At 40.2% G+C, this 25767-nt stretch overlaps 1 protein-coding gene across 2 annotated transcripts in view; it reads left to right on the top strand.

The window, feature by feature from the left end:
* Positions 1 to 1086: 1086 nt before the first annotated feature.
* LOC106607458 (KAT8 regulatory NSL complex subunit 1) overlaps positions 1087 to 25767 on the top strand; it is an 85664-nt gene continuing 60983 nt past the window's right edge. The window contains exon 1 of one of the 2 annotated variants that reach the window (XM_014204420.2): positions 1087 to 1388. The gene's annotated coding sequence lies outside the window, so the exon portion shown is untranslated. Of the gene's footprint in view, positions 1389 to 2858; positions 3303 to 25767 lie in introns of those variants that run through there. The other variant, XM_014204421.2, reaches the window with a different exon arrangement.

Raw genomic sequence — 25767 nt, 5'->3', positions numbered from 1 at the left:
TTCAAGACTGGTTGAGTTGTGCAGGTAAGTGAACATGAAGTCTTGACTCTGTCATGTTAAAACTCAGTTTATCTCAGGTAATTTTACAAACGGATTATATTAGAAGATAAAATGAATAGAGATGGGATTGAAGTGTGTTATCTTGTATGTTATTTATTTATTTAATGATCCAGTTTGAAATGCAAAGGTAAAACTGCGAACGTTACTGTGGGGTTGCAGTCAACAGGCCAAATAGTGTATCTAGCTAACGTTAGCTAGCTATCGTTCTTCGGGTGTCGTACAGTAGGCGCACACACTTGCAAAATTATATACACTATATAGTAAATAATAATTGTGATAACATTGAAATATTTACAGTATAATTTCGCACAGTAAGTCAGTGTGTGATATTGTGTATGGTTTGCTACGTTTATAAAGTAGTAATAGATTTTAGCGCAAGGATTGCTAGCAAGTTATGCTAGCCGCGCTAGCTAACTTACTTAGAACAAGGGCCGTGGAGTTTGTTAGCCAGTTCGCTAGCTATTAGCTAGCCAACATAGTTGATTATGGGCTACAGCCCATTTCCACAATAAAATCAGTCAAGCTAACAGAGTATTGAGTCTGAAATCAATACAGTTTATTCTTAATTTAAAAAACTGTGGGAGATTGTGCCCTAGTCTAGTGTTACTGTAGCTGCACGTAAATGTTCACCAAAATTCAACAAGATAATTTGCAGAATAATTTTAGAATATGGCACAATGCCAGGTCATTCTATAAATAAAGTATGATTGTCATATAGACTCAGAACAACAAAAATAAATCAATGTTCTGTACAAAGTGTTTTTAGATATTCTTTGTAGTGCCATACCAAGTAGGCCTATATCAGTCATATGATTTATAGGTATATTATTGATTTATAATACAGTTTGTTTGTGTGTGTACAGGTCCTTTGGACAAAGAACTGGAGGGATTGATTACCTTGTGGAAGTTACAGTGCATTTGAAAAGTATTCAGACCCCTTCACTTTTTCCACATTTTGTTACGTTTGTTATGCCTTGTTCTAAAATGTATTAAATCATTTTTTCCTCTCAATCTACACACAATACCCCATAATGACAAAGCGAAAACTGATTTTTAGAAATGTTTGCAAATGTATAAAAATAAAAAATAAACGTACAAAAAATAGAGTTTTTAAAAAATTTTTTTGCTTTGTCATTATGTAGTATTGTGTGTAGATTGAGGGGGGGACGGGACGATTTAATACATTTTAGAATAAGACTGTAATGCAACAAAATGTGGAAAAAGTGAAGGGGTCTGAATACTTTCTGAATGCACTGTACCTGGAATACACAGTGGATATTTTTCCCCTAAGGATGGATTTGGTGGGAGGTGAGCTTTGCTGTTGCAAGGTATGTATACACAACATGTGTTTCATGATACAGTATTGATTATGTGTCATTATCATGCATAGAGCTTGGTTTAATAACTTTGGACAGATTGCCAAAGTGCATTGTTCCATAAATGACTATGGTTGACATTTCACTATAATCTGAAATGATGTATCACTATAATATTGTGTCACTGTCTGGCATAGCAACCTAAAGACTGCTACAGAAATATGGTGCTGGAGTCAGATGCTGACACAGGTGGAGGGGTGGTTTATCCAATATAGGGGGTGTTAACTCTACTAAAGACCACTAGATGGCAGAATATCACATTAGTAGAGTGAACAGTTGCAGAACAGGTGGAATATCAATGGCAGGGATCATAAGGCAGGGGATGTGACATCCATATATAGATGTTGATTGTTGTCTGAAACCGTAAGTAGTTTTTCGTTTGCCAAATGAAAGTAACGGGATTTGTAAGTAATATAGTGAAGGATTGTAATTAGATTTGTCCAATGAACCATGGCAGAGTTAGTGCCTACAAAGTGACACCAAAACTATTGCTCTCTATAGGCTACGCGTGTAACTGTAACCAATCTGTTACCTTCAGATCTGCACACAAAAATTGTATAGGGCCAGGGGAAGGTTTTTTTCTTCATATTGGGCTTTGTTGAGAAGGCAGGGGTGTATTCATTGTCTTGCAACAAAAATTGTTTACTGTTTAAGAACCAAACGGAAGCAAACAGAACCAAACGGGGAGAGACTTACCTGAATTTTTCTAGAAGAAACTCTAGTTTTCGTTTGGAGCAAACAATTTCAGAATCGCCTATGTTGCCCATCTGTGCTCTCTGTTGCATTGCAGAAATGGTGTTGTGTTCTTCGGTTCCCCCTGGCCTTACATTAGAATTCTATACAAACCCATATATTTCCTCTATGGGGGGAATGGGACACACTCTTTTAATGACACTTAGATACAAGGTGATTTACGTAGCAGGTTAGGAAACCATTTTCTCAAACTATTTTCTTAACCTCAATCTCCTAACCTGCTACATTAATTATCCTAACCTGCTGTGTACGTTCTCCTAACTTGCTATGAAAGTCACTTTGGTATCGAATTGGTGTGAAAAGAGTGTTTCCCATAGGGGAATTCTTTGACACACATGCTATCATATTGCAGGGTAGCATCATAGATATTTATAACTAACTGTGTGTCCATGTCCTGGTTATGATCCCATTACCATTCACTTTCTCCAATCCTTCAGAACCACATGTTTTGATTCGGGGTTATAATGAAACTGTATCCATTCCGGCTCTTGCGTGAAATGTAATAACTGCAAGTCACGATTTAATTGAGCCATGATGGAAGACACAGCAATCCAGTTTCAGACATGTACAAAATGGAACGCTTGACTTTGGCTCCCTCAAGCGGAGACAGGATGAAGTTCCACTAGTGGCAAGTGTGAGGAATGTCTCCCGCCGCTGCTTTGCTCTCGGGTTCTGTTTGTCAGACTTGAAATCCGAGGGAGAGGAGCGAGCCGCCATTTTCTGTGTGACGCTCTCCCTAAAACGGCAACAATAAAAACGGATTACCGGGGAAAATACATAACAAGTCGTCGATAAATGGCGTTGGGAAATATGACAAGACCAATTCGATTTGAATTAAACCGCCTTTGCAATAAACTAGGTTGAGCATTAATAATTGCAAAGAGAAGAGAGCAAGCTGACTCGGTTCCTCAACTACTCGTTGTTTCGCCCATTTCGTGATTCCGGGAGCAACACGGGGTTACCCAATTTGGAACGCACGAGACGGATTTTGTGAAGGGGCATTCTCGAATTATTTGTTTTCCCACATATTTTGTTTCCTTGATGAAATTACTATCAAAGTGCGGGATTTGTTTCTAAAAAATTTTTGCCCCGGACTCGGCTCCTCATCACGTGGTAGGTTCCTCCTTTTTTTCTTTGTTACTTTTAACTCCGTAGTAAAAAATAACTTTGAAGTCATGCAACATCATTTAGCATTTAACTTGTTAGGTAACCTACACACCAGTCATCTCGCAGTCATAGTAATGCACAACATTTTTGTGATATTTTTTTTTAATGTTCCATAGCCGGGTCTACCTTAATTTCAAATCAAAGTTCTAACGTTAGTTACAGACAGTGTAGGTAACGCTAGGTTTGTTACTCTTTTACTGCATTAGCTGAATGTTCTGCTGCCAAGGGTACACCATTATAGTAATCTACAACTAGCCAGTCAAGATGAGCCATGATATTCGTAAATGATGGGAGCGTGCGAGGGAAAATACAGCTGGCGAGACATAATCATAAAACCTTGGTAATAACATTTAACTGTACCAGATAGAATTGTGTCAATGTCAACCCTTATTCACCGAAGCTCTTGATTATGTATCCAAATTACCCCTAGTCAGTCTACTGGCATAGGCCGTCTAAAAACGTAGTTTGCAAGCTTGCTGTATTGCACACTATATAATGCATCTCTGCGCCACCGCATTCTAAACTTAATCGTGCATAATGTACACACCCAGGCAATTCTATCGAATGATCGCAATGGTGTGAGAGGGGAACCATTTTCGCAATCCTTCAACGTTAACCTAGAAAATGCGTTGTCGCATAGATTACATTGTAATAATGTTGGATACATTTCCAATTTAGTAATTTATGGCGAGGTTTTCATAATGGCGCAGCCACTGGCAGTTGCAGGCGCCACGTTTTCTACTAATTATTTGACAAAAAAAAATTCATTTCTTTAGCAGAAACCAACCAAGCTAGTTTGCTAATAATTGTAAAATTTCAATTTCGCCTAAATTGTGATTTAGCGATATACACAAGCCGCTAGAAAAAACTATGAACAATATAATCATTGTATTCATTATCAACACATCAAGGTTTTGCCATATATGAGCTCAACCGTCTCCTATGTGCTTGTATACTGTCTAACGTCAGTGCAGATACTGTCATTTTGTCCCATCCCTTTATCAACCAGGAACTGTGTTCATGTGAATCCCTTTAATTGCACACTAACCTGCTCAATCCCTGGTTAGTCTGTTACAAGATCTGTAGGTTTTCTATTATATAATGTGTTATGATGCAAGGATATGCAACTTATGTGATCTCAGCACTTCAATGCTGTCATTTTCTGATGTGTGAACTTGCTCCAAGATCAAATAATCTCACCAATGTTCATCTTGTGGTGGGGGGGAGTTTATCTTCCTGATGATTGTTTGCTGTCAATATGGGTGGGTATTCTACACTACAGTACACTCTTGGTGTAGCTGAGATAGTGAGGCCTTGACTGTTGTGCTCTGCTGCTGTACTGGGGCCTCTGCAGATTGCAAATCCATTGACTGAATTTCAAGAGAGCTCGGGGTCTGGGTGACGTGCTTTTTGGGAAATGGTTTCAGGAGGTTAAATACACATAAGTGGGACTAGCCCTGACTGGAGCATAGAGGGAAAAAAGCCTACTGATTACACATATTGGCCAGACAGGGTCCCCCACGCCCCTGTCCCCATTGCAGCCCACATGTTGGAGTCAAAGAGACATTTTATGAATAGAGGGTGATGAGTGCCTTGCCTGCTGCCGAGTTGGACCGATGGCTCGGCAAGCTCAGGCCTGGCTCCATGTTATACCCAATTTAATGGAGAGCCGTTCACTCAGATTACATGGCCCCTCCCTAGCCTGTATAATATGGTGTAGGACTGGGAGAATGTGCTGCTGAAAGTGAGTCCTCACTGCCTGTTTTCACTCTTATTTGTTTTGATATGCCATACACTTGACAAAGCAAGACCCCCCCCCTCCATTGACCCTGTAGATCTGGGTGGAATCCTATCAGCCCTCTTCCAGACGTATGTGTGTGGTATTGGAGCAACCCTAGGAGGCTAACACAACAAGTATCTAGTTTATGAATTTGGAGGCCGTTGGTTGACCCAGAGGAGGGTACTCAATAACATGAATGGAAAACAGCATGGATAAAAGCCACCCACTTAGCTTTTGTCCTTCCCAGAAATGATATCCTTATTTTAGGGGCACAGTGCCCCACTTTAATCAGTTTTCCAGGGCATTCCACTCCAAGAAAATTGGCTCATTGTTGCAAATGTTAGATACTGCCAGTACCAACTGAAAGTATGAAATGATTATGGTTTGCTGTTTGCATTTTAAGTAAGAAATGTTGCATTGTGCAAGAGCATATTGTGGACTAAGAAATAGTCCTGCTGTAAGTTATTACAAAGATATGTGTATACATTCTTGGCCTTGATTTAGGCTATCCTAGTACCTAGCCACTTGGAGCATATGGCAATTTCCTCAGCCAATATTCTAGATCCTTCTATGTCCTAATTTTGCATCTAACCAATCAATATAGAGGCCAAGTTGCCAGGAAACCAGGAAACAACCAATAGAGGTATGGCTGGTTACTGCTGTAGGCTACAGACCATAATGTGCATAAAGAAACATCTGTTTCTCTGGTTAGGCCTAAATGTAGGCCTATTTCTGATGATTATGCAAATCTATATGTTCGGATCTGCGGTGTGTTTTCATAGGTGGACTGAGTTTGGGATTTATCCTGTCAGACTATCGAGTTGGCGAGTTGAAAGCAGAACCTGTTGGTATTACTGATGTTATTACTTGGTATTGTTCAGACCCCCTCAGGCGGTTAATGTCTGGCTTCTCTGAAGACTTCAGCTCATGATGAATTAATCTGCTCCAGTCAGACACTTGAAATTTGTCTGAGCAATCACAGCTTTATTCATACTTCTAAATGATCTGCTATTGTGGTTTTCTGTAGAAGCAGTTGTTGTCGCTCATGTTTTTGGGTTGCAGGTATTGTACAACTTGGTTTGGCATATACTTGAGCTGTCGCTTATGTGGACACACACTAGTCTCTTTCCTGGAATCCTGACTGGAGGAAGAGCTGAAGGGTGACATTTGGCTCACTAAAACAACACCGTTGCTGGCTGTTTTGATAGTGCAAGCCTAGTCTGCCAAGGCCAAGTACACTCAAACGCACCCACCCTCCCGTTTCATGCCCTCAAGCCAACATCCCCTCCCTCCACCTCAATCCATCTCTCCCCCATCTCAAACCAAGGGGCAGTGCCTCCCTCTGAACTTAACCTTGCTCGGAACACACCTGAAACAATCCCTTCGTTCACTCTCCTCCCAGAATGCTCCATTCCTGAAAGTATTTTTACCTTCCTGCCCCCTCACATAAGAGAAACATGGACCAGCCAGCCATGTGGGAGAGGCATGAAAAATAAATCAACCCCATTCAACAATGTACATGTCCTGAAGAGAAACCAGAGGAGAAAAGTACTTACAAATCCCCAAATAAACTTTGATGAAAAAAAGATGGGCTAAGGACAAGGGCAATGGGCTAATTTACCAGACTCCTGCCTGAACTTGTCATGGCTCCTCAGTAGGATGTTAAAGGCCAACGTGTTTCATCCCTCCAGGCCTAACTTCAGACAAGTGAGTTGCCCAGATCCTAGAGGTCAGGACAGGGTCGAGAGGAAGCCTGACCACTGGTAGGCTCAGCAGGGAGTGGCTCGACTGACACACGGGCCCCCATTCGCTCCTGTGCTGAAGCCACCAAACCAGTCTAGAAGTGGAACCATATGCATCATATATCATTGGGTGAATTGTGGAACACAGAAACACACCACTGTTTTTCTGGTTCCTCAGAGTTACTTCTCTCTATGCCAGTTAGCCTATTCAGACACTAGATTTTATTTTTGTGTTTTTTTTTTTAACCCTAGGGTCAACTAATTGCCCCAGCTTGGTAGTACCTCAGACAGCTGGTTGAAATCTCGTTTGAGATTAGAGGAACAGAGGAAACTCTGAATTCTTTTCAGACCCAATTGTGTTTTTCCCATTTTCTGTTGTGTATTTCTATAGCTTTTTTCCCCTTCTCGTGGAGAAACCTGAACGATTAAGAGACTTCAAAGGCAGAAACCACTGGCACAGTGTTTACAAAACCAGGTGCGCTGTACTGTGTATGAGGAGAGGAGTGAGTATACCCACGGGTTGAACCCGACCAATAGTCTAAAGTTCAGTGTGCTGTGGCCTGTGCTCCCTGATGGCCTAATGGCCCAATTAAAAGTGCACACAACTACTTGCTTCCCTTCCTCTCTGGGTCGTTCCACATGATTTCAATCACTTTTTGACTACACCCCTTTTGATTTGAACGAAAATGTATCTTGGCCTAGGTATTTGCCGATTGTAGAAGTAGGGTTGGGCGACATGGCCAAAAAGATCATATCAAGGTATAAAAACAATTGTATGGCATTTGACAGTATTGTATGTTTTTGAATAATACAAGTTGTAAATGTGCTTCATGAGTATTGTGTGGCTGGTATTATCAGGCTGTATTGCTAATTATGTTTGCTCTGACTCAGTACTTTTATTAGCTAGCTAGCGATTAGCATTAAGCGGCTAACAAGATTTAGGCTAAGAAAAGACAAACTAGCTGTTTCCAGATGTAAGAAACACAAACTAATAGTGTAATTATAGAACACTAGTGGATTTATATTAAAGACCAAAGTGAAAACAGCATCATTGTCATCAACATTGTTGCTTGTGCTGCATTGTCCATGCAGACTGAACGCAAGTGTCTCGATGTTGAGGTAACAACAAATGTGCTCCTTCAGTGACGGGGCGGTGCTAGGTCTGTGTGGAAAGCAGCATGGAGAGCAAACTGAGAGAGATTACTGAAGTAGCGAAGTAAACTATAAAAATGAACGTTACACACGGCGTATCACATTTTAACAAACCATGTGAGCGGAGCGAGGAGCTGAGCGTTCCCAATTTGACTGGAGCGTGGAGCGAGATACCCAAAGGCTGGCGCATCGGCCTTCTCGCCCGCTCCAATTTCTCTTCAGAAGCGCTCATTTCACGAGCTCCGGGCATGCCCACCCGAGCATGCATTTGTAGTCTACTTGTAGCTTTAGCTACTGTCATGGAGTTTGCAAACTATTTTCATAAAGAAACAAATAAAACACAGGTGCTAAATCAAGGTGACTTATAAAGGTGAGGGCCAAGGGAATCTGAAAATACACTATCCCAAAAGCATGATGGTGTACTTACTACGTGCACATGCTAAAAGAAAGGAACGAGGTGGGTAGATAACGAAGTGTATCATTGTAGCAAAGTATTTATAAATAAAAAATCTGATCTCTTAAACGTTTCGTTCATTTTCGTTATATTAGCTATACAATAGGCCATAATTGATTTTGGCCCAATAGGCCTGGCATATTCCCACATTCAAGGAGCTTTCCATTTTGATTGGGTTATTTTGCCTCAAAACCTTTAGACCTATCTATAGAAATAAACAACTCTGCATCTCTGCCCAGCCTGATAAGAGTGGCCAAAAGGGTAATTAGCATCCCCAGCGGCTCTGCAAGTCTGGAGAGGATATTCTCCGCTGCTGGCCGGCTCTCCAGGCACCATCGCATGAGCCTGAAACCACAGACTGGCCAAACTCTTGTTTCAAAAAAGAAATAAAAATGTTTCTTTTAATTTGTATTTAATTCTAGTCACAGCCTATATGTGCAAGTTATAGACTAAGGCCACACAAAATTGATTCACTGTTTAACGGATTTTCCTACCAGAAAAGTGAGGCGAGTGAGCATTTACATTTTTATTTTTTATATCATTAGATGGATAAGGAATAACAGTACTTTACCACATTGACCTAGGCTAAATGGACATGAACAATAAGTGATTATTATTAACCTCTAGGGTAGGGGGCAGTATTTGCACGGCCGGATAAAAAAGGTACCGATTTAATCTGGTTATTACTACTGCCCAGAAACTAGAATATGCATATAATTGTTTGATTTGGATAGAAAACACCCTAAAGTTTCTAAAACTGTTTGAATGGTGTCTGTGAGTATAACAGAACTCATATGGCAGGCAAAAACCTGAGAAGATTCCAAACAGGAAGTGCCCTCTCTGACCATTTCTTGGCCTTCTACACTCTCTTTATTGAAAACTGAGGATCTCTGCTGTAACGTGACACTTCCTACGGCTCCCATAGGCTCTCAGAAGGCGGCAGAACGTTGAATGATGACTTTGCAGGCCATGGCTGAAAAACAGTAGCGCATTTGGTAAGTGGTCGATCTGAGAACAATGAGACGGGGGCGCGCAGAGTCCATTTTTGATTTTTAGTCTTTGAACGAAAACAGGGTTTCCCGGTCGGAATATTATCGCTTTTTTACGAGAAAAATCGCATAAAAATGTATTTGAAACAGCGGTTGACATGCTTCGAAGTACGGTAATGGAATATTTAGAATTTGTCACGATACGCGCCGGCGCGTCACCCTTCGTTACCCTTCGGATAGTGTCTTGAACGCCCGAACAAAACAGAGGATATTTGAACATAACTATGGATTATTTTGAACCAAACCAACATTTGTTATTGAAGTAGAAGTCCTGGGAGTGCATTCTGACGAAGAACAGCAAAGGTAATCCAATTTTTCTTATAGTAAATCTGAGTTTGGTGAGTGCCAAACTTGGTGGGTGTCAAAATAGCTAGCCCGTGATGGTGAGCTATCTACTCAGAATATTGCAAAATGTGCTTTTGCCGAAAAGCTATTTTAAAATCGGACATGGCGATTGCATAAAGGAGTTCTGTATCTATAATTCTTAAAATAATTGTTGTGTTTTTTGTGAACGTTTATCGTGAGTAATTTAGTAAATTCACCGGAAGTTTGCGGTGGGTATGCTAGTTCTGAACGTCACATGCTAATGTAAAAAGCTGGTTTTTGATATAAATATGAACTTGATTGAACAAAACATGCATGTATTGTATAACATAATGTCCTAGGGTTGTCATCTGATGAAGATCATCAAAGGTTAGTGCTGCATTTAGCTGTGGTTTGGGTTTATGTGACATTATATGCTAGCTTGAAAAATGGGTGTCTGATTATTTCTGGCTGGGTACTCTGCTGACATAATCTAATGTTTTGCTTTCGTTGTAAAGCCTTTTTGAAATCGGACAGTGTGGTTAGATTAACGAGAGTCTTGTCTTTAAAATGGTGTAAAATAGTCATATGTTTGAGAAATTGAAGTAATAGCATTTCTAAGGTATTTGAATATCGCGCCACGGGATTCCACTGGCTGTTGCGTAGGTGGGACGATTTCGTCCCACATACCCTAGAGGTTAATACACAAATTAACATTAATGAACATTATTCACATAGAAAATTGCATTCTATTATACATCCTATCATATTTAAAAAATTATATAAAAAAAAAGTATGTATGAATGTATTATCGGTTCATGAATCTACTTCATTGTATCGCCTAACAAATTCAAGAATGATTGACAATTAATAATTGTAATCAAATTAAAATGTTGATGCATAGTAATGAGTTAATTAACTAAATGCATCTTTATAGCATAGGCATTAACAAATTATTCAAACAAATATGATTAGGCCTCTCATAGACAAGGCCTTTTAGAAAGAGGGTCAATCAAGTTAGGTCTGCCACATGAATGTAGCATTGGGGGAAAAAATACACAATTCCAGCATAACCTTTAATCATCATCAAAAAAAGTTGTTTATAACATACACAATTAAAAGCATCAATCTATATAGAGCAAGCTTGACTAAATTCGAGCCCAGTTACTTTGCTCACTGCATCCTCCTTCGATTGTCTCGTCTGGCTTCCACAAAAAGCCCCCAGCTGCAGATCTGCACGAAGTGTGTGAGTACTTTGCTGGACATGCTAGCTGTTCTCGGCGGCGCAGCATCACTTGAAACGCATTCCGTCATGGTATTATCGGTTGGCCTACTGGTAGTACCGGTAAAATGCAGTTGGATTAAACAACTCCTTTGTAAGATAAATGTTTTAAAATGAAACAACATTCCCCTGTTTCCATACTGGAAACACTTCTGTTAGCAGGCTCAAGCAAGCTAAAATCCACATGGTAGAAAAAACTAACTAGCAGAAATTAACAAGTTAGAAATAATTAAACACACTTAGGCTACTATTTACTAGTTAACATAAAATCATGTATGTCATATAAAATATATTCACCCCACCCAGTATTGTAATCAAAACTTACCAGAAAGCATGTAGTCCTTGGCTCAGACAGTGTAGTAATGTGGGCTCAATAGCATCTCATTAGTGTGCAAGATCTTGAGAATCAGCAGTACATGTGCTGGGAAAATGCACTGTGCATGCAGAGGGTTGCAATTCCATTGAATTGGGGATAGTTTAACCAAAATATCAAGACCTAGAATTGCCTTATATGTATCCCACAAAAAAAGGTTCACTGTTATAAGCGAACTTTTTTTTTGATGAATTTAAGCAAAATTCCCGGGCTTAACTTACCATGGGAAATTTCCGAATATTTCCCGGAAGGTTTCCGACTCCTTGCAACCCTAGTGCCTGATCCTTATTGTGGCTAGCTTCACAACACATAACCTGGTCCGGTCGAGCCTCACTAGCCAGATGAAGCTAGCTGGCAGCTTCAAACGTTAGCTTTGGGCAACAGGGTTAACCTCTTACATCTAAACGTTCCGCTAGCGGAACACCTCTCCAATATCCAATGATAGGGCGTGGCGCGAAATACAAACTCCTCAAATCCTATTACTTCAATTTTTCAAACATATGACTATTTTACACCATTTTAAAGACAAGACTCTCCTTTATCTAACCACACTGTCCGATTTCAAAAAGGCTTTACAACGAAAGCAAAACATTAGATTATGTCAGGAGAGTACCCAGCCAGAAATAATCAGACACCCATTTTTCAAGCTAGCATATAATGTCACAAAAAACAAAACCACAGCTAAATGCAGCACTAACCTTTGATCTTCATCAGATGACACTCCTAGGACATTATGTTATACAATACATGCATGTTTTGCTCAATCAAGTTCATATTTATATCAAAAAACAGCTTTTTACATTAGCATGTGACGTTCAGAACTAGCATTCCCACCGAACACTTCCGGTGAATTTACTAAATTATTCACGATAACCGTTCACAAAAACCATAACAATTATTTTAAGAATTATAGATACAGAACTCCTTTATGCAATCGAGGTGTCCGATTTTAAAATAGCTTTTCGGTGAAAGCACATTTTGCAATATTCTGAGTAGATAGCCCGGCCATCACAGGCTAGCTATTTTGACACCCACCAAGTTTGGTACTCACCAAACTCAGATTTACTATAAGAAAAATTGGATTACCTTTGCTGTTCTTCGTCAGAATGCACTCCCAGGACTTCTACTTCAACAACAAATGTTGGTTTGGTTCAAAATAATCCATAGTTATATCCAAATAGCGGCGTTTTGTTCGTGCGTTCAAGACACTATCCGAAGGGTAACGAAGGGTGACGCGCGGACGCGTATCGTGACAAATTCTAAATATTCCATTACCGTACTTCGAAGCATGTCAAACGCTGTTTAAAATAGCGATAATATTCCGACCGGGAGTCGTTGTTTTCGTTCAAAGACTGAAAATGCAAAATGGACTCTTCACGTACACGCGCACTCCCGTCTCATTGTTCTCAGATCGACCACTATCCAAATGCGCTACTGTTTTTCAGCCAGAGACTGCAGAGTCATCATTCAACGTTCTGGCGCCTTCTGAGAGCCTATGGGAGCCTTAGAAAGTGTCACGTTACAGCAGAGATCCTCTGTTTTGGATAGAGATGACAAAGAAGGCCAAGAAATGGTCAGACAGGGTACTTTCTGTACAGAATCTTCTCAGGTTTTGGCCTGCCATTTGAGTTCTGTTATAATCACCAACACCATTCAAACAGTTTTATAAACTTTGGAGTGTTTTCTATCCAAAGCTACTAATTATATGCATATTCTAGTTTCTGGGCAGTAGTAATAACCAGATTAAATCGGGTACGTTTTTTTATCCGGCCGTGAAAATACTGCCCCCTATCCATAACAAGTTAAGTAGCTGGCTAGCTATTTATTTTCATGAACTGAAGTTCAATTTCAATAGGCGAACAACAAGTGGCAACCTAGCTAATACTTACTCACACTTATTCCTAAGTCATTGTCTAGAATAATGAAAATGACTGCAGTTTCTACTGGTCATTGTTTTCAGGCTGGTTGTATTTGTGCTAGCTAGGTACCAAGCTAAAGCTAGCTACCCCAGAAGTTGTGGTCAAACAAATTATGCTTTATTACCATTGCGATATTGTAAACGCATCGTTCGTGGCCACTGTTTGCTTGTTTGCAGACATTTTTTGTACAGCTTACACAGTCCTACTGTATCTTGTTTGACATGCAAAGACCCAAACGGAATGTATGTTGTGAAGCGAAGCTATGTCGTGAAGCTAATAGCAGTGACGCTATTACTGTGTAACTCCGGCAGGGCAACATCTGAAAATTAGCACACTTGGTAATGTGTACCGGTGCTCGACCAGTTGGCGAAAGCCAACATCACCCACGACAGAGAACAGTTGATTGTCAAGGGCAATGAATTCCATAATCTTGGCTTTAATGGATTTCACCTTTGAGTTGTCTCGCTGAAATTTTCTTACTCTTTCAAATGACGACTCAACTTGTTGACTGCTTGATCCACACAACAGACATTGTGGGCTAGGTTAGGAATGCTGTGTAGCACTTGTAGCGCAACATTTTTACGTAGCTTCATTACGTCATGTACCTACGTTATATAGGTATCCACGTCAGATTTGACATCGGTTTTGCACATCGGTATTAGTCTAGACATCGGCCGATACTAATGTTGGCATTATTAGCTAATATCGGCCGATTCCGATATGTTCACCGATTTTTCGTGCATCCCTATAAATTACATTGTTGTTTTGTCTATTAATCGCTTCTGATAGATCTGAAAATGATGCAATACCATGAATTTAACCGACTGTTTGTTTTATAATGAGGGATGTCCCACGTTTAACCTGGACACATAAATAGTAGAAATTTGCGCAGGCTTCAGCCATGTTCATTTCTTACATTCACCATTACATGTTTATTCAAATACTTTTCATTCAAATCTGTATGGTTTGGTTTCAATACTTAAACCAATTGGTAGGTCCAGGTAGTCACAAAAATAAATGGGTGTTGGTTAAATTGTGATTTTAATGAATGATGCGAATTTGGAGCGGGAGTTTACTTTCTTTCTTGACCGCGGAGCAGTTTTTAGCGTTGAGCATTGCTCCATGAGCTTCCAACAGCTGAACTACTCTCACACACACACTCGGTGCTCCTTTTCCTGTAGTCCACAATCATCTCCTCCCTCAACGTAACCAAGACTAAGGAGATGATTGTGGACTATAGGAAAAGGAGCACCGAGCACGCCCCCACTCTTATCGATGGGGCTGTAGTGGAGCAGGTTGAGAGCTTCAAGTTCCTTGGTGTCCACATCAACAACAAACTAGAATGGTCCAAACACACCCAGACAGTCGTGAAGAGGGCACGACAAAGCCTATTCCCCCTTAGGAGGCTTGGGTCCTGAGATTTGGCATGGGTCCTGAGATCCTCAAAAGGTTCAACAGCTGCAACATCGAGAGCATCCTGACCGGTTGCGTCATTGCCTGGTATGGCAATTGCTCAGCCTCCGACCGCAAGGCACTTCAGAGGGTAGTGCGTACGGCCCAGTACATCACTGGGGCAAAGCTGCCTGCCATCCAGGACCTCTACACCAGGCGGTGTCAGAGGAATGCCCTAAAAAGACCCCAGCCATAGACTGTTCTCTCTACTACCGCATGGCAAGCGGTACCGGAGTGCCAAGTCTAGGACAAAAAGGCTTCTCAACAGTTTTTACCCCCAAGCCATAAGACTCCTGAACAGGTAACCAAATGGTTACCCGGACTATTTGCGTTGTGTGCCCCCCCCCAACCCCTCTTTTACGCTGCTGCTACTCTGTTTATCTTATATGTATAGTCACTTTAACTATACATTCATGTACATACTACCTCAATTGGGCCGACCAACCAGTGCTCCCGCACATTGGCAAACCGGGCTATCTGCATTGTGTCCCGCCAACCCCTCTTTTTACGCTACTGCTACTCTCTGTTCATCATATATGCATAGTCACTTTAACCATACCTACATGTACATACTGCCTCAATAAGCCTGACTAACTGGTGTCTGCATAATAGCCTTGCTGCTGTTATTTTCAATGTCTTTTTACTGTTTTATTTCTTTACTTACCTACACACTCACACACCTTTTTTTCGCACTATTGGTTAGAGCCTGTAAGTAAGCATTTCACTGTAAGGTCTACACCTGTTGTTTTCGGCGCCCGTGACAAATAAACTTTGATTTGATTTTGATTTGACACACACACACACACACACACACACACACACACACACACACACACACAGTCATTATCAGTGTATCCTGGGAACTTTGATCCGGACACATTAACTGCTGCGTGCAGGAGAAATCCTTATCGCTTTCAAGGGCTGGGTTTAATGTGAGTTGGTGGATGGTTCCCACGGATGGCAGAGTAAGGTTATGACCTTCAGCTGCAATCCGAGTAGCTGCAGAGTCTGATGGATTTACCTGGTACTGGACCAAGTGAGGGAGAATCATTGATGTTTCTCAGTCAATAGGTAGGATATTGTTTTGTTGTAAAAAAAAAAAAATATATATATATATATCTATATATATATATATATATATATATATCAGTTGAAGTTGGAAGTTTACGTACACTTAGGTTGGAGTCATTAACCTCTCTGGGTATGTGGGACTTGACCGTCCCACCTGCGGGACACACTATTCAACAGCCAGTGAAATAGCAGGGTGGCAAATTCAAAACAACCAAAATCTCATAATTCAAATTTCTCACACATACAAGTATTATACACCATTTTATAGATACGACTCTTGTTAATCCAACCACATTGTCAAATTTCAAAAAGGCTTTACAGCGAAAGCAAAACATTAGATTATGTTAGGACACCACCTAAACAAGAAAAGCCACACAGCCATTTTCCAAGCAAGAAGTGGCGTCACAAAAACCAGAAATATAGCTAAAATTAAGCACTAACCTTAGATGATCTTCATCAGATGGCACTCATAGGACTTCGGACTTCATGTTACACAATACATGTATGTTTTGCTCGATAAAGTTCTTATTTATATCCAAAAACCCCATTTTACATTGGGTAATGTTCAGAAATGTTTTTCCTTCAAAAACTTTCGGTGAATGAGCACATCTATTTATAGAAATACTCATCATAAACGTTGATAAAATATTCAACTGTTATTTAAAGATATATAGATAAACATCTCCTTAACCTGTTGGGTCTAGGGGGCAGCATTTGCACGTCTGGATAAAAAAAATGTACCCGATTTAATCTGGTTACTAATCCTACCCAGTAACTAGAATATGCATATACTTATTATATATGGATAGAAAACACTCTAAAGTTTCCAAAACTGTTTGAATGGTGTCTGTGAGTATAACAGAACTCATTTGGCAGGCAAAACCCTGAGACATTTTCTGACAGGAAGTGGATACCTGATGTGTTGTATTGATTTTAAACCTATCCCATTGAAAAACACAGGGGTTTAGGAATATTTTGGCACTTCCTATTGCTTCCACTAGATGTCACCAGCCTTTACAAAGTGTTTTGAGTCTTCTGGAGGGAGATCTGACCGAACAAGAGCCATGGAACGGTGATGTCCCATTAGACACCTGGCGCGCTACTTCATGTTGGGTACCCTCGTTCCAATACGTTATAAAAGGCTATGCATTCGTCCACCTTGAATATTATTCATGTTCTGGTTAAAAAAGGCCCTAATGATTTATGCTATACAACGTTTGACATGTTTGAACGAACGGAAATATATTTTTTCCCCTCGTTCATGACGAGAAGTCCGGCTGGCTTACATCATGTGCTAACGAGACGGAGATTTTTGGACATAAATGATGAGCTTTTTTGAACAAAACTACATTCGTTATGGACCTGTGATACCTGGAAGTGACATCTGATGAAGAGAATCAAAGGTAATGGATTATTTACATAGTATTTTCGATTTTAGATCTCCCCAACATGACGTCTAGTCTGTATCGCAACGCGTATTTTTCTGGGCACAGTGCTCAGATTATTGCAAAGTGTGATTTCCCAGTAAGGTTATTTTTAAATCTGGCAAGTTGATTGCGTTCAAAAGATGTAAATCTATAATTCTTTAAATGACAATATAATATTTTACCAATGTTTTCTAATTTTAATTATTTAATTTGTGACGCTGACTTGACTGCCGGTTATTGGAGGGAAACGATTTCCTCAACATCAATGCCATAGTAAAACGCTGTTTTTGTATATAAATATGAACTTGATAGAACTAAAAATGCATGCATTGTCTAACATAATGTCCTAGGAGTGTCATCTGATGGAGATTGTAAAAGGTTAGTGTATCATTTTAGCTGGTTTTATGGTTTTGGTGACCCTGTCTTTGACTTGACAAAACATTACACACAACTCTTGTAAATGTACTGTCCTAACATACTCTAAATTTATGCTTTCGCCGTAAAACCTTTTTGAAATCGTAAAACGTGGTTAGATTAAGGAGATGTTTATCTTTCAAATGGTGTAACATAGTTGTATTTTTAAAAAATTTGAATTTTGACATTTATTTGGATTCAAATTTGCCGCTCTTGAAATGCACCTGCTGTTGATGGAGTGCACCACAGGTGGCACGCTAGCGTCCCACCTAGCCCCAAGAGGTTAATGCAACTGCTGTGACAGATTTAAAAAAAGCTTCACGGGGAAAGCACACTTTGCAATAATCTGAGTACGGCGCTCAGAAAACAACAGCAGGCAATACAGATATCCGCCATTTTGGAGTCATCTAAAATCATAAATAGCATTATAAATATTCACTTTGATGATCTTCATCAGAAGGCACTTCCAGCAATCCCAGGTCCACAATAAATGTTGTTTTGTTCGATAAAGTCCATCATTTATGTCCAAATACCTCCTTGTTGTTTGCGTGTTCAGTAAGCTACTCCAAATGTAGGAAGCTTGCCGAAAATTTCACGACAAAGTCAAAGAAAGTTCTATTTACGTTTGTAGAAACATGTCAAACGATGTATAGCATTAATCTTTAGGGCCTTTTTTAACATAAAACTTCAATAATATTCCAACTGGACGATTCCAATGTCTTGAAAAATGTAATGGAACACAGCTACCTCTCACGTGAATGCGCACCAATGAACTCATGTCCTTTCCTGAGTCAACAACTTCCAACTTCCTTTGTTCGCTCTCTGTTCACCATAGAAGCCTCAAACAACTTTCTAAAGACTGTTGAACCCTAAGTCACTGTGTGTTAGATAGGCAATCACTTGAAAAAACTACAAGCCTCAGATTTCCCACCTCCTGGTTGGATTTTTCTCAGGGTTTTGCCTGCCATATGAGTTCTGTACTCACAGACATAATTCAAACAGTTTTAGAAACTTCACTGTTTTCTATCCAAATCTATTAATAATATGCAGGCAGTTTAATTTGGGCCCGCCTTTCATCCGGACGTCAAAATACTGCCCCCTACCCTAGAGAAGTTAACTCGTTTTTCAACCACTCCACATATTTCTTGTTAACCTCCCTGGGCAAGGTGGGACGCTAGTCAGCAGCCAGTGGAATCGTGTGGCGCGAAATACAAATACCTCATAAATGCTATAACTTCAATTTCTCAAACATATGACTATTTTACACCATTTTAAAGACAAGACTCTCGTTAATCTAACCACACTGTCCGATTTCAAAAAGGCTTTACAGCGAAAGCAAAACATTAGGTTATGTCAGGAGAGTACCCTGCCAAAAATAATCACACAGCCATTTTCAAAGCAAGCCTATATGTCTCAAAAACCAAAACCACAGCTAAATGCAGCACTAACCTTTGATGACCTTCATCAGATGACACTCCTAGGACATTATGTTATACAATACATGCATGTTTTGTTCAATCAAGTTCATATTTATATCAAAAAACAGCTTTTTACATTAGCATGTGATGTTCAGAACTAGCATACCCACCGCAAACTTCCAGTGAATTTACTAAATTACTCACGATTAACGTTCACAAAATACATAACAATTATTTTAAGAATTATAGATACAGAACTCCTTTATGCAATCGCGGTGTCAGATTTTAAAATAGCTTTTCGGCGAAAGCACATTTTGCAATATTCTGAGTAGATAGCCCGGCCATCACGGCTAGCTAATTTGACACCCACCAAGTTTGGCCCTCACCAAACTCAGATTTACTATTGGAAAAATTGGATTACCTTTGCTGTTCTTCGTCAGAATGCACTCCCAGGACTTCTACTTCAACAACAAATGTTGTTTTGGTTAGAAATAATCCATAGCTATATTGAAATAGCTCCGTTTTGTTCATGCGTTCGGGTAACTATCCGAAGGGTGACGCGCGAGCGCATTTCGTGACTAAAAATGTCAAAATATTCCATTACCGTACTTCGAAGCATGTCAAACGCTGTTTAAAATCTATTTTTATGCGATTTTTCTCGTAAAATAGCGATAATATTCCAACCGGGCGACGTTGTATTCGGTCAAAGAGAGAAAGAAAAGCATGGAGAATTCACATGAACGCGCATCTCCAGTGTCACTGTTCTCAGCCTGACCAGTAACAAAATCTCCTGCTGTTTTTCGCCCAGAGACTGGAGAGACGTCATTCCACTTTCTGGCGCCTTCTGAGAGCCAATGGAAGCCTTAGAAAATGTCACGTTACAGTAGAGATGCTGTATTTTGATAGAAAGGCTACAGAAGGACAAGAAATGGTCAGACAGGGCACTTCCTGTATGGAATCTTCTCAGGTTTTGACTGCCATATGAGTTCTGTTATACTCACAGACACCATTCAAACAGTTTTAGAAACTTTAGAGTGTTTTCTATGCATATTCTAGTTACTGGGCAGGAGTAGTAACCAGATTAAATCGGGTACGTTTTTTATCCGGCCGTGCAAATACTGCCCCCTATCCCCAACAGGTTAAGTGACTAAGGTACCATTGAATACAGTATACACATATGAGATGAGTAGTGCAAGATATGTAAACATTAATAAAGTGACTAGTGTTTCATTCCTTAAAGTGGCCAGTCATTCCTAGTCTATGCCTATAGGCAGCAGTCTCTAATGTGCTAGTGATGGCTGTTTAACAGTCTGATGGCCTAGAGATAGAAGCTGTGTTTCAGTCTCTCGGCCCCAGCTTTGATGCACCTGTACTGACCTCGCCTTCTGGATGATGGCGGGGTGAACAGGCAGTGGGTCGGGTGGTTGATGTCCTTTTGGCCTTCCTGTGACTTAGCAGGTTTTTGACCAACATTAGGCCTAGGTCTTTATGCTTAACCTTTTACGGCTAGGGGTTCCGCTAGCGGAACGTTTCCACAACATCCGGTGAAATGTCAGAGCGCGAAATTCAAAAAAATGTATTAGAAGTATTTAACTTTTCATACATTCACAAGTGCAAAACACCAAATTAAAGCTTAACTTGTTAATCTAGCCACCGTGTCAGATTTCAAAAAGGCTTTACAGCGAAAGCAAACCATGCTATTATTTGAGGACAGCACCCCATCAAACAAACACATGACAATCATAATTCAACCCGCCAGGCGCGACACACAACCCAGAAGTAACGATATAATTCAGAAGATCTTCTGTTGGCACTCCAATATGTCCCATAAACATCATAAATGGTCCTTTTGTTCGATAATGGTGGCGACAGAGTAAAGAGGCTCAGAGAGAATACCACGACTCACATGTCCACAGCCTCTAGTAGAGTACTTTTGCAAGTTTTAATCCCACGGTCTGTGTCGGCAGTTTTGTTGAGCAGGCTTTTCGATGCCATGACAGAGGGTATGATGTCTGCTGCAGACGCAGTTGGTGAGCTTATTTCTTGAGTCAGTTGTTCGAATGGAGCTAGGAGTGTGTTCATGTTTCAAACATGTTCTCAACTGCCATTGACATGGCAGCAGCGGTATGAGAACCAGCACATTCTAGGGCATGCAATATGGCTTTCCTCAGTACGAAATCCTCGTCGACCCACTGTGCTGTCAGACTCCGCATGCTCATGGGGCTTACATGGCTGGTCCAAATGTCAGTTGTGAAGCTAATAGCAGTGACGCCCATAGCAGGTAGCTAATGGATGTGCGTTTCAACAATGCTGTGTAACTCTGGTAGGGCAACATCTGAAAAGTAGCGCCCTACTTGGTAGTGTGTACCGGGGCTCAAGGTGCTCAACCAGTCGGCGAAAGCCAACGTCATCCACGACAGAGCACGGTTGGTTGTCAAGGGCAATGAATTCCATTTTCTTGCCGTTAATGGATTTCGCCTTTGAGTTGTCTCACTGAAACTTTCTTACTCTTTCAAGTAGTTGTTGGATGTGTGCGCTTATTTGTTTTCAGCTTTTCTAAGTATGAATGTCTGGGAGTGATGCACTTTGAAATTAGTAATTAGGTTTGTGGTATTGAAATATTTCACTTTCTCCCCTCCGGAAATAATAGCAACAGAAACATTGCAAATGGCCTGTGGAACTCTTCCTTTGGAACTTCACAATAGATCCACATAGTAGGCTAGGTTAGAATGCTGTGTTGCATGTGTAGCGCAGTATTATTCGTAGTGTCATTACGTTATCTACCTACGTTATATAGGTATGCACGTCAGCTTTGACATTGATTTTGCACATTGCCGTTAAACTAGACATCGGGCTGATGTTGGCATTTTTAGCTAATATCGCCGAATCCGATATGCTTACTGATATATTGTGCATCCCTAATATATATTATAGGATACTTAGTTATTTGGGTGATTAGCTCCCAGCCATGAAACAAAACAACAGAAACACTTTTAAAACGGCTACTGCAGATTTATTTTGCTGTACATGTGCTCGTACTTGACTTCTATTTATATTTGCAAATGCAAGTGACATGCTTGCACTGTGGAGCCCAGACCACCCACCTACATTGCTGGTGAAATGGACATCTTACCCGCCAATGCCAAAATCAACTCAAATTTGGCGGTGTTAATTTTAGGCCCTGTTTCTTGCACACCCAACAATCCTTTCGATGTCATTCTGCTAGTCTTCCAAACGTACTCAGAGGGGCAATTCCACGGTCACGGAATTACGCTGAGACTCAGATTTTTCACTTGATAGTTTATGCCAAACAAAAACCATTGATTTTAAAAGTAACAAACCCTATGACTCTGCACAATGACTACTTTTTAACAATTTACACTGAACATTCTACAAAAACACATTTATTGGAAGAACTGTGCAGATGCAAAGTTTGGTAACAGAATTTCGGTAAAATTATTTATATATTGAAATACAGTAAATGAAGTGGATTTACACGCTGTAACAGAATTTCATCATGGATCCCTAATCTGTACTACACAGAAATGCATAATTATGGATATAAATGTTTTTCTCGTCATGGTGATGTATCCTAAATAGGTACTAGGCCTACAGAAATGTATAATTATGTAATATCCGCCTTTGCATATTATTCTACACACTGGCTAATATTTTCATGATCTCCGCCCCCAAACAAGACCAAATTTGGTTGGACTGGACCAAATCTGAACCAATCATAGACGTCTAAGTTTGGACATAGTACAGCACAGTAGAGTACAACTCAGTAGAGTACAGCACAGAAGAGTTTAGTGGAGTATAGTACAATACAGTAAATTATAATATACTCAACTCTAGAGTACTGTGCCATACAGGACTGTACTGAACTATACTCAACTTAAAAAAAGAAAAATTATCTTTACTGTACGGTGCTCTTCACACTTGTAAAACATAAACGTCTATGATTGGTTTAGATTTGAACCAATCATGGATGTCTATGTATGAGCCGGACTGGAACAAAAATAAACATCTGTGGACGTTGAAATTAATGCCGGTCCAGATCGTATCAAAAACGTATTCTCTGGACGTTGAAATCAAGGCCAGGGCCGACTGACCTAATTTACTTTTCAACTTCCATTGACGTCCAGTGTTGGTTGGTGCTCAGATGCGAGTTACACAAGCCCCCTCTCTTTCCATTTATTGTATGTGTGTGAGAGAGACACCAAGGAGGGCCTACAGCAGCACCTAGATCTTCTGTCAGACCTGGGCCCTGACAGTAAATCTCAGTAAGACAAAAAATAATGGTGTTCCAAAAAAAGGTCCAGTTGCCAGGACCACAAATACAAATTCCGTCGAGGCACCATTGTCCTAGAGCACACTAACTACACCTACCTAGGCCTAAACATCAGCACCACCGGTAACTTCCACAAAGCTGTGAACGATCTGAGACAAGGTAAGAAGGGCCTTCTACGCCATCAAAAGGAACATAAATTCGACATCCCAATTAGGATCTGTCTAAAAATACTTGAATCAGTTATAGAACCCATTGCCCTTTATGGTTGAGATCTTATAACCAAGAATTCACAAAATGGGACAAACACCTAATTGAGACTCTGCAAAAACATCCCCCCCGTGGACAACGTAAATCGCCAAATAATGCATGCAGAGCAGAAGTAGGCTGATACCCAATAATAATCAAAATCCAGAAAAGAGACGTTTAAATTCTACAACAGCTTAAAAGGAAGCGATTCCCAAGCCTTCCATAACAAAGCCATCACCTACAGAGAGATTAACCTAGAGAAGAATCCCCTAAGCAAGTGGGTCATGGGGCTCTGTTCACAAACAGAGCCCCAGGACAGCAACACAATTAGACCCAACCAAATCATGAGAAAACAGAAAGATAATTACTTGACATATTACTCTGTTTTTTATTAAATTCTTTCCAAACTGGAATGATATTTGGCCCTGAAAGAGGGTACACAGTGGCAGAATACCTGACCACTGTGACTGACCCAAAATTTAAGGAAAGAGCGACATATTTCCCTCGATTACACAGACCCACAAAGAATTCGAAAACAAATCAAATGTTGATAAACTCCCGTATTTATTCGGTGGAATACCGCAGTGTGCCATCACAGCAGCAAGATTTTGTCACCTGTTGCTACAAGAAAAGGGCAACCAGTGAAGAACCAACACCATTGTAAATACAACCTATAGTTGTATTTATTTATTTTCCCTTTTGTACATGAACTATTTGCCCCGTTATAACACTATACGTAGCCATATGACATTTTGAAATGTCTCTATTCCTTTGAAACTTTTGAGTTTACTGTTAATATTAGATTGTTTAGTTCACTTTTGATTGTATTTGAGAGGGCGAGAGGGAGAAGGAGAAAGCCAGCTTTGACCACCAGCCAACCATGAAAATGGTTGAGTTTAATGTAATAATATGCCAATGGAAGGGAAGACTGGTTTGTTACTACTGATTTCCCATTGTAGCCAATTCAATTGCAGTAATTTACTGATTTTAAGGAAATTCTGTTACCAATTTGGTTAATTTCAAGTTTTAATCACTTAATAATTAAGAAACCAAATAAATATGGTTTCTATCTTGTTACTTCTGTGAACTTTCATTATCCTCCCTCCATGAGCGAGAGAAATTAGTCAATATCTTAAAGATGTGGGCTTTTGGTAACAGAATTAAGGCACAGGCCAATGTTTCTTAAACAAAATATGTGTTGATATTAGTTGGCAGTGTCTTTACTTCTGCATTATTGTGTTTTGATATATTTCATGCCTTTTTAAGACTTTTCCATCTGTTTGACCAGAAATCAAAGCCTTTGATTGTTCCTAATTTTGAGGATGGAAAATGGTTAAAGTTATGAATGCCTTCATTTCTCAAAAATGTAGACTCCTAGCTTTCATTTGGCACCAGATTTGACATGAACTTCACATGTTGGTGCTCATGGGGCCTTTTTACATGGAAATGACCAGAGGTTAAAAACATGCTAAACTGTATGCAAAGGAAGTAGCCTAAGTCACGAGTAAATGTGTGCTATAAATGTTTCATGGTTTCTCTCTCTCCTGGTTTCTCTCATCACCTTGTGAATAAACATTCTAGAGGTGTCTGGAATCAGTGGTGTATGACTGCTCTGTTCCTCCTCCGAAACCCTGGTCTAAGTCTGAACTGGAACCCTATGTCTGTAGTATAGGCCATAGTGCATTACTTTTGACCCTGGCTGCATCTAACATCCTCCAGAATGTTCTCTGTAGTCTACTTGGTGCCTTGTGTAGAGTGAGGTATTGCTGAGTCATTGCCAAAGTCTGATCTCACTTTCTGACACAACAGCCCAAGGGAGGTCACCTTACATTCCAAACACTCACTGGATCTTTACTCTCCTGGGTTATTATGAGTGTGATAGCTGAGCGAAGTTGTTTCTGTGTGTGTGTGTGTGTGCGTGCGTGCGTGCGCGAGCACATGCGTGTGGGTCAAGGTTGGTCAACATACAATTATTTTCCCCTTTGAATGGGGAAAACGGTGTTCTCTTCTCTTTCCATCATGATTACATCCAAACTGT

This window comes from Salmo salar, chromosome ssa06 (assembly GCF_905237065.1).
Source record: "Salmo salar chromosome ssa06, Ssal_v3.1, whole genome shotgun sequence".
Taxonomy (NCBI): domain Eukaryota; kingdom Metazoa; phylum Chordata; class Actinopteri; order Salmoniformes; family Salmonidae; genus Salmo; species Salmo salar.
The sequence above is the reverse complement of the archived record's forward strand: the minus strand, read 5'-3'. Positions and strand labels throughout refer to the sequence as shown.